Source organism: Quercus suber, unplaced genomic scaffold (genome assembly GCF_002906115.3).
Source record: "Quercus suber isolate HL8 unplaced genomic scaffold, Cork oak 2.0 scaffold_63, whole genome shotgun sequence".
NCBI classification, from domain to species: domain Eukaryota; kingdom Viridiplantae; phylum Streptophyta; class Magnoliopsida; order Fagales; family Fagaceae; genus Quercus; species Quercus suber.
Window position 1 is genome coordinate 1,931,898 of NW_027069528.1, and position 8,961 is coordinate 1,940,858.

General features: G+C 34.9%; 2 long non-coding RNA genes across 2 annotated transcripts; both read left to right on the plus strand.

Annotated features, from left to right (window-relative positions):
- Positions 1–4: 4 nt before the first annotated feature.
- Positions 5–2,143, plus strand: LOC136067213 (uncharacterized). Its single transcript, XR_010628728.1, has 6 exons — positions 5–208; positions 294–404; positions 517–731; positions 1,054–1,635; positions 1,738–1,868; positions 1,979–2,143. It is a non-coding gene; the product is annotated as an uncharacterized LOC136067213 (long non-coding RNA).
- A 3,910-nt stretch (positions 2,144–6,053) lies between these two features.
- Positions 6,054–8,961, plus strand: LOC136067237 (uncharacterized). Its single transcript, XR_010628734.1, has 3 exons — positions 6,054–6,384; positions 6,519–6,595; positions 8,872–8,961. It is a non-coding gene; the product is annotated as an uncharacterized LOC136067237 (long non-coding RNA).

Consider the following 8,961-nt stretch of genomic DNA (forward strand, 5'->3'; position numbering starts at 1 on the left):
TGATTCTTTGCTGACGAGATTCTTCTTGCTTCCCAGGTCTTCCATTTCTTTATATTTTTCCCTCGGGGTCCGAGGGGAAAATATAAAGAAATGGAAGAGTTGTGGACGCAAGGGAATGTCGTCAGCAAAGAATCATTAAAGCTAGGGTTGTCTTGCTGCTGCTAAAGTGGAACTTTAAAACCTGCTCCATATTACATTATTCATTTTGGTATGTGTCAATTCTTTTTGTCCTACTTTACATGGGAACACTTTTTCGGTAACCTTACATTGAACGGTGGCTGTTGATTTTGCAGGCAGAGCAGAAAGGAAGCTCTCTGGGTAGGCCTCTCTGAAGTCACTCATCTGGGTAGGCCTCTCGGAAGCTCTTTGACCAATGTATTAGAGCTGCCGCAAAGAAAGATATTGTAATTTCTTGTCCTTATTTTTGTTACTTAAATAGCTTGCTTGTACAATTGTTAAATGCTTTCTTGTCCTTATTGGGTGTCACTTCGTATGATTTTTGACGTTATGCCTAAGCACATTGACCGTGTACAACCTCCCTTCATTGGGACACAATTATCATGTTATACCATGCTTGAGATGAACGTGCCTACTGTGTCACTGTGTAAAGCCGATTCTAGTTCAATGTTTTCTTATTGTGAATAATTCATGCATTTGTTTCAAACTGACTTAATTTTACCACTATTAGAGGCTGAGATTTCAGTGTATCCCATCAGCAACATGTTCTTTGGGTTAGTATACTTGCCTCAAAATTTTATCTCCATTCTCTGATTTTGAATATAAAGAATATTTGCATAGTTTTCCTAAGAAAGTTCATGCTAATATATTGTGTAGTTGTGAATTATGATGATGAATGGGTTTGTAGATGCTTTGCATAATTTGTGTTTCCGCTTGTCACTGCACATTGTGGAATAGGTTTGTGGCTACTGAATATTTATTCGTCAGCCATGTAAATTACACAACTGTGTTGCTTCAGAAGTTGTTAATGGTTTATTAATTCTGCATCATTGTAATCCATGGCCTTTAAACAAGTTGTGGTCTGCATTTTTGCAGGGACTGGGCTGGCTGGAATGAGACAGAGGGACTTGATTAAATGGTATGTGGCTCAGCAGAATGAGGAAATAACTACTGGGCTGGCTGCTGCTGCAATAGGTGAATCATTTTTGTAATTTGTTGTAACTTATGTCAGTGGTGCATCTCCTTGAGTCTTATTCTATTTCGTTGTGAAATTGTTGAGTTTGAAGGTGTTAAATTGTAACAATTTTTTTTGTTTTCTTTGCTGAAATGTTAATTGTAACAGTTTATTCTATCTTTTAGTACTATAAGCACCTATGTGGGAACCTCAATGTAGGAAAAAGTTGGTATTTGATTAAAGTATAGGCATTATTTCTAAATTTTATGCTTTCATTGTGGGTTTGAATAGACTAAATTGGGTCAACTGGAAAAAAGTGGACCCAATGGAGAGAAGAAGTCATAATAGGAACAATTTCTGACCGAATAGGACTGAAGTGGATAGATTGGACCGAATAGGACCAATGTAGACTGAATAAGACATAATGGGCAAAATGTACGGTGTGTTGCAACTAGATTGTGAGCAGGGCAAAGCGAGTGGAAATCTATGCCTCACGTAATAAGGTGTGTTGCAACTAGATTGTGATTAGAGATTTTTCATGGCAATGTACGGTAATAGGCTATTCAATCTCACTCTTAGTGTTTTTTTGAAAAATACTATTCCAGATTATCGATGAAAAATCTTTGATTAAGAAGTATCAAGAGAAATTTCAGTCCTCAAACAAGAACTTGATCAGCTAAAGAAGGGGATGATTGTTGGTGTTAATCATGATGAGATTTTGACCTTAAGGCAAAAGGTTTCTTCTCACCCTTCTCCTGTAGTCTTATCAAGTTATATGATGCAGTACTAGTTAATATGATTTTGTCACTATTATTTACTAGTCATCTTCTATTGTTGATTGGATAGTTGGAAGAAGGTCAAGTGAAAATGCAATCAAGATTGGAGGAAGAGGAGGATGCCAAGGTGGCTCTAATGAGTAGAATACAGAGACTAACCAAACTCATACTTGTCTCTTCAAAGAATACAATTCCTGGAAATGTGAGCGACATTCCAATCATCAACGAAGTCACTCTGTTGGTGAGGATGACGTGAGTTCCTTCTCTCTCTCTCTCTCTCTCTCTCTCTCTCTCTCTCTCTCTCTCTCTCTCTCTCTCTCTCTCTCTCTCTCTATATATATATATATATATATAGTTGTGTAAATGCACAAATTTTTGCTTGCGTGTTCATTCTTCTCGTCTTTCCATTCTGAACTAGTCAAATATTTTCTGCAATCCAATGTGAATAATGTTTGTTTCTATGTAAAAAGAGCCAATATGACCCTATTTTTTTTTTATCTTGGAAATTTGCCAAGTTTTCTTAAGGTTTGGAACAAGTTTTTCTGTAACAATTCAAGTTTATGTTAATAATTGCTTGTTTGCTCAAAGTAGGGTTCTTTGCTCAAATCTTCCAGTGCTTCTTACTATTCATAACAACTTTGGGTTCTTAAACATTTAGCCCCTATAATTTAATTCTGGCTATTAATTTTTATTTTTTTACCTCCTCCTCATTTAGATTGCATTATTACAATTTATTAGTCAGGATTGACCTAGTTTCAGCTGTTGAACTTCTTTGCTAATTTGGTTGTGGTTGCTGTTGTTTACTCATTGAAATTGCATTATTGTGTCTGACAAGTCAAGGTTAGCCTAGGTTCAGGTGTTGAACTTCATTGCTAGAACGAGTTGCTTATGGTACATGGAATTTAGGCAAAATCCAGTCGTAAAGCAAAAGGTCTTTTATTTTTGTAAATGGCTAAATGCGCAATCAAGTAGAACATAAATTCTCAATGAAAACAGCTAAGTAATGTTCAGTTGCTAATTGTATATGTTCTTTGGGTTGTTTCTGGCCTTTGGTGTTTGAACTTTATCTCTCCTGAGTCCATTGCATCATTTTGTTATTAGAAACTGCTACCTGTGTGTCATATCACTACGGCAAATAATTTTTGTGATTGTGGCTTTCCATAGGGAAGTTCATGAAGAAGTAAATCAAGCAAGAGAAAGGCTTCTGAGCTCAAATTGCGCAAGCAAGAGCAAGCAGCAACTCGCCGGGAGAAACTGAGATAGGCCTATTTAAAGAAATCGGCTAGAGAATTTAAAAGCTGCATCCAATGCAGAACAGACATGATCCACCCAAGGCAAGGATCATATTGTTTTGTTAGTTGCTATTGACTTAACCAGGTCAATGTGCTTGGTCTTACATTCATCTCATGGTGAAATGGAATTCACTTCATCCTTCAATGTATTTTTTTCGCTTACTTTTGTATTTGTGTACAGTAAGTTGTTTACGGTATAAATTATAGATAATGTTCACTTATCTGAATGCACATTGCACATTGCCATTACAAAATATTCCATTCATTACATACATTACAATTTTATGTTGTTTTTTCTCCCTTATGAAGTCAGCTGTTGATGTAAGTTATTGTCATTGGAAATGTTTTTGGTAGATTTTAGTTAGGGCTGGGAGTTGTTGTATGTATTTCATGTACTCGCGTGTAATAAGGTAATGCACAACAGATCTAGAGGATTCGAGCCTGGATGTAGCCATCTGTATGAAATATTCTATGGTTCAGTCTATTTGGTCTGTTTCAGTCTGTATCTCCTTGAGTCTTATTCTATTCGTTGTGAAATTGTTGAGTTTGAAGCTGTTAAATTGTAACAATTTATTTGTTTTCTTTTGCTGAAATGTTAATTGTAACAGTTATTCAATCTTTTAGTACTAGAAGCACCTATGTGGGAACCTCAATGTAAGGAAAAGTTGGTATTTGATTAAAGTATAGGCATTATTTCTAAATTTTATGCTTTCATTGGGTTTGAATAGAGTAAATTGGGTCAACTGGAAAAAGTGGACCCAATGGAGAGAAGAAGTCATAATAGGAACAATTTCTGACCGAATAGGACTGAAGTGGACAGAGTGGACCGAATAGGACCGAAGTGGATAGAGTGGACCGAATAGGACCAATGTAGACTGAATAAGAACATAATGGACAAATGTACCGAATAAGACCAAATGGTCTGATAGGACTAAAGTGGATCAAAGTGAATAGTTTGGATCGAATAGGACGAAATAGGACCAAACTACACATACTAGACCGAATAGGACCAAAGTGGATAGAATTGACCAAAGAGGACAACATAGGACCAATGTGGACCGAATAGAGCCAATGTGGACTGAATGGACCGAATTATCCGAAGTAGATAGAATTAGGGCCAATGTACTGAAAGGACCAAATTAAACAGAAGTTTATTAAATAAGACCGAATGACCCGAATTGGACCAATTGGACTGAAGATGACAAAATGGACCAAATAGTACCAACATGGACTGAATAAGACTTTTCAATATTTATCTTTTTATTGCATTTTAGGGCTCATATTTCTAATTTCTAATGTCTATTTCAGTTTTTTTTTTGCTTTTTTTTTTTTTAAACTCAAAACTAAAGAGTTTAGCCCAAATTTAATAAAATGTCATACGTTTGAACTAAAAAATTAAGAGGGAAAAAAAAAAGTTTTTTTAGCTAAACATCAAACGAAAACTAACAAAATAATAAATTTAATGCCCAATTAGTTTAAAATGGACTAGAGAGAGGAATGAACTTCTCACGCCACAATTGCATACACTCACCCCACATCACATACAATTCTACTGGCGCAATTATTATCATTTCGTACTCAACAATGAAAAACTAAAGACAACACTCACCCCTATTACAAAATTTTAACTAAGCTCTAACAAAAATATAAATAAAAATATCAAACCAAAGAACAAAAGTAATGAGGATGTGCAAATGAATGAGTGCAATTATGTAACATCATTTATTCCATATACAATTTCAATTTTTAGGTATATTAGACTCTAATGTAATTGTCCAAGAAAAATACAACTCTAGCCCCCTCATCAAATCTGCCCAAAAAACAAGTTAATGATTATTTAGTTGTTAAAGAAATGTAATATTTTTTTTTCACTTATTACAAATAGGACATGAAAGTTGCATTATGTCCATTTTCCTTTGATCAACTTATTAATTATTTAAAATATATCATTATTACTAATATTTTTTACTTTATTTTTCACATAAAGTAAAATCTTATGATTATCGATTCGATTCTATGATTTACTCTATAAGGACCTCTTATACGTCCTGTTTAGGATCTCAATTTTAATAACCTTGGTTTTACTTCTAAATTACAAATATCTACTAGAAACATATTCATATAGATAATGTTTAATAGATCATGTTTAGGATCTCAATTCTAAGTTATTCATAAATGTTTTTTTAATTATAAATCTCTACGACAAAGGTATTCAAATAGCTACAAAAACATTTGAAAAAGATCCAAAAAAAAAAATAACAATAATTGACCAATTAATTGAATCTTAGAGGGATATTTTTTTGTCTTTAAAGTATGAAAATGGATATTTTGGATGAATTTTTTTTTAGTAATTTAGTAATAAAAAAGACATATTATAACGTTTGACATAGCAAATATTATTTTTAATAATTTCATTGGTAGATTAGTTGTTATTATAATGTTTGACTAAAATAAACAAATAATTATACTATTTATAAAAAGTATTGAATTTTAGTTAAGTTAAAATATTTTTGTATTAATTAAATAACATAGAGCAGAGGGGTTCATCAGACATTACAAAAAAAAAAAAAAAAAATCAATTATACATTTAAAGTGCCACATATCGAATTGCGCGCTCACACCTCGACTCTTTGACGCTCGGTTTTCATAGTTTGAGCTGGTGTGGTTCCACGTGTCGTCCACATAAAACTCGAGTTTCTGAGACTCGAGTTCCACGTAGACGCCATCTGGCGCTGACGTGGTCGTCCACGTCAGCGCCACGTGGCGCTGACATGGAACTCGATTTTCTGAAAATCGAGTTTTAATAGGGCTTTTTCAAATTTAACTCCTAGCTCACAGTGACTGTGTCTCCACTCTCACTGACTCTCTCTCGTCTTCTCTCACACACCGTTTCTCTGTCGCCCACCTCACCTCAGCCTCACCTCAGCCACTCTCTCTCCCTCACTCACTCGCCGTTTCTATGTCGCCCACCGAAGCTCAGCCTCACCTCAGCGACTGTCTCTCCGTCACTCACTGACCGCATTCTCTCCCTCATCGTCTTCTCTGGCTCGCCGTGTTCTCTGTCGCGCACTGAAGCTGAACCTCACGTCAGCCCCTCACTCTCCCTCACTCACTCACCGTCTCCTCTCCACTCTCGCTCACTCTACTCGGTCTCACAAAACTGATTTTCAGGTTTCTTCAGAGTGTAAGTCCTTATTTTTGGCCATTTTGAATGTTTTGTCTTCTGGGTTTGCTTTGAATTTGTTTGTTCTTTAATGGGTCGTGAAGTTTTTGAGCTAATTTTTGCTTTTTTCCTGTTTTGGTTGGGAATTGGTACAGAAAGCTCGCATTCAGATATGGCTTTGAGCAGCGAGACCTGAGGATCGAGGGCCGTATCATCGTGCAGTGCTTGAGAGGTAATTGGCCTAACCCACTTGACAACTAAACATCCTGAGATTAAACATGCATTTGCCCTACAACCTGTATGTTAAATGCTTCAATGGGTTGCATACATTTATACTCCAGTTAGAACAAACATTTTACATGCTTATAATAAATGTCATAATATTACATAAACTCTGAATTAGTCCTTTGATACCTCACCGAATATCTAGGTTCAGATTTTTCTCCAAAAAAAAAAAAGTCTTAGGTTCATGTAATATTATGACCGGTCGGCACTGTCTTCACTAAGAGCAGTGTTTTTCAAGTTTTTCTGATTGTATGTTTGGACATTAACACCAAAACTTCCAAGATAATATTCCTTCACATATTTGGCATATGCATCCTGCATGAAACAATGTTAGAAGCATTAGGCAACAGCTGGATGGAACACAAGGCCAAGAAAATGTAACAGCAGTAGTGCTAAGAAGTTGAACAGAGAAAAATGGAACAAAGCAAAAAGGAATAAACTTAATCGAATGTAACATGTGACAAACCAAAACATATATCTGTAACTAAAAGTGCGGGGAGCAAGATCTGGATAGCTCATCCATTAATAAGCTAGTCATAACTAGTTCTAACCAGTGAAGGCAGTTAATAAATTGTCCAAAAACAAGACCATTGATATCTTAGAGAATTCCCCAATGTTTATTTTAAGTTTTCAAATTAAAAAAGTATTTTTTAGTAAGCTACACACACGCCTCTTAAATCCACAACCTCACTCTCCATCCCATTATTATGGGAGAAGAAGTGTGAATTAAGCTCTAGCTCATGGGAAAAAAAACAAAAAGACAATAGAAATAAGGCCATGGAAACACCCCTATAAGATTAAACTTTCAAGGTCCAAAAGGAAATGAACAAAAATCATAGGCTCATGGATTGAAGCCAAGAATTTTACCCTCCTAAATCAGAATGTCAAGAAGACTCTTCCTTCTATTAATGCTTCACTGCGAAACACTAGAATATGAAGTACTGACTTATGGATCATGACTGCTAGCCAGTTTTTTTTTTCTAAGTAACTGATCCTTCACTGGTCTATTTAATAAATGAGAAGATAACTTGCCTGGTAATACTGACGAAAAAAAAAACTGGCTACAAATAGTCACCAAAAAAAAAAAGGTACCTACAATCGCTTTGACACTATCATATAATAAGACTTTTATTTTTGGCTGACTAATATTTGAAGAAACGGTGCAAAGTACCTGGAAAAACATTAAAGCATTCACAGTACATTCAGACCAGCAGATGTGATAAAGAAAATAGAATTTCTACAAGAAAAATGAGTTTTAGAGTTGACTAAACAAAAGTGTCCTGATTACTTTTGTGAAACATGCCCAGAGTTTTTTTTCCTGATGTTTTATTTTTCATTTTTGGCTGCATGCGGACATGGGGAATTATGTATGAAAAATTGTTACTATTGGCAGTTAAAAAGAATTTGTCCCGTTTGATTATAATGTATAAATAGGTAGTAAGGCTTAGAAAAGGAACATTGTCGTTAATTGTTTCAAAATTAGAGGCTTTGTTGATGGTTCATCTAAAGGGATTTCAAGAATGTGGGGTGCTGTGGTAGTTGGGGAGACAATTAGTCTTGATGTTTGGGAAGTTGATGGGTGGCTTAGGGATTTTACAAGATTGAATAAAGTCTTTAATGTCAGTAGCCGCGAACCCGCGCGTTGCGCGTTATAATTATTTTTATGGTAGTCTTATTAAAAAAAAATTACAATTTAATCTAATCTACTAATGAGTAATGCATTTGGTAATTATATTTTTACTTATTATAGGAACAATCATAAATTTAATATAGAAACAATCCAAAACACCAAAAAAAACGTAAACTAAAAAAAATTAATAAAACTTAACAATGATTAATTTAACCAATATTAGGATAAAATTTTGTTTTTGATAATCTATTAAGGTTATTTTCTTTGTAGATATCATAATTTTAGGCACCCAAAACATATTACCAAATAAACAATGATTAGCAAAATCTAAGAATTTGATTGTACTTTACTTGTATTGGCATTGATTTAGTTACTTATAATGATATTTTGTTAGTGATCTCTGGTTTGCTTGGACATAATAATGCTTATTGTTTTGGGGCACTGGATTGAATTGGTTTGTTTTGTGAATGGAGTAGTGCTTTGTTGGGTTTGATTTAGTAGTCATTGATTGTGTACTTGTATTTGCATTGCTTACCTTTTTTGTGCAGTATGGCTGCTGCAACTGTTGCTAACTACTTACCTTTTTTGTGCAGTGTGGCTGCTGCAAATGTTGCACGGATTAACCATGCAGACCCTGGACCCAGTGACACGACGTTGTTGACACAGCAGCGCAACCATCGGTC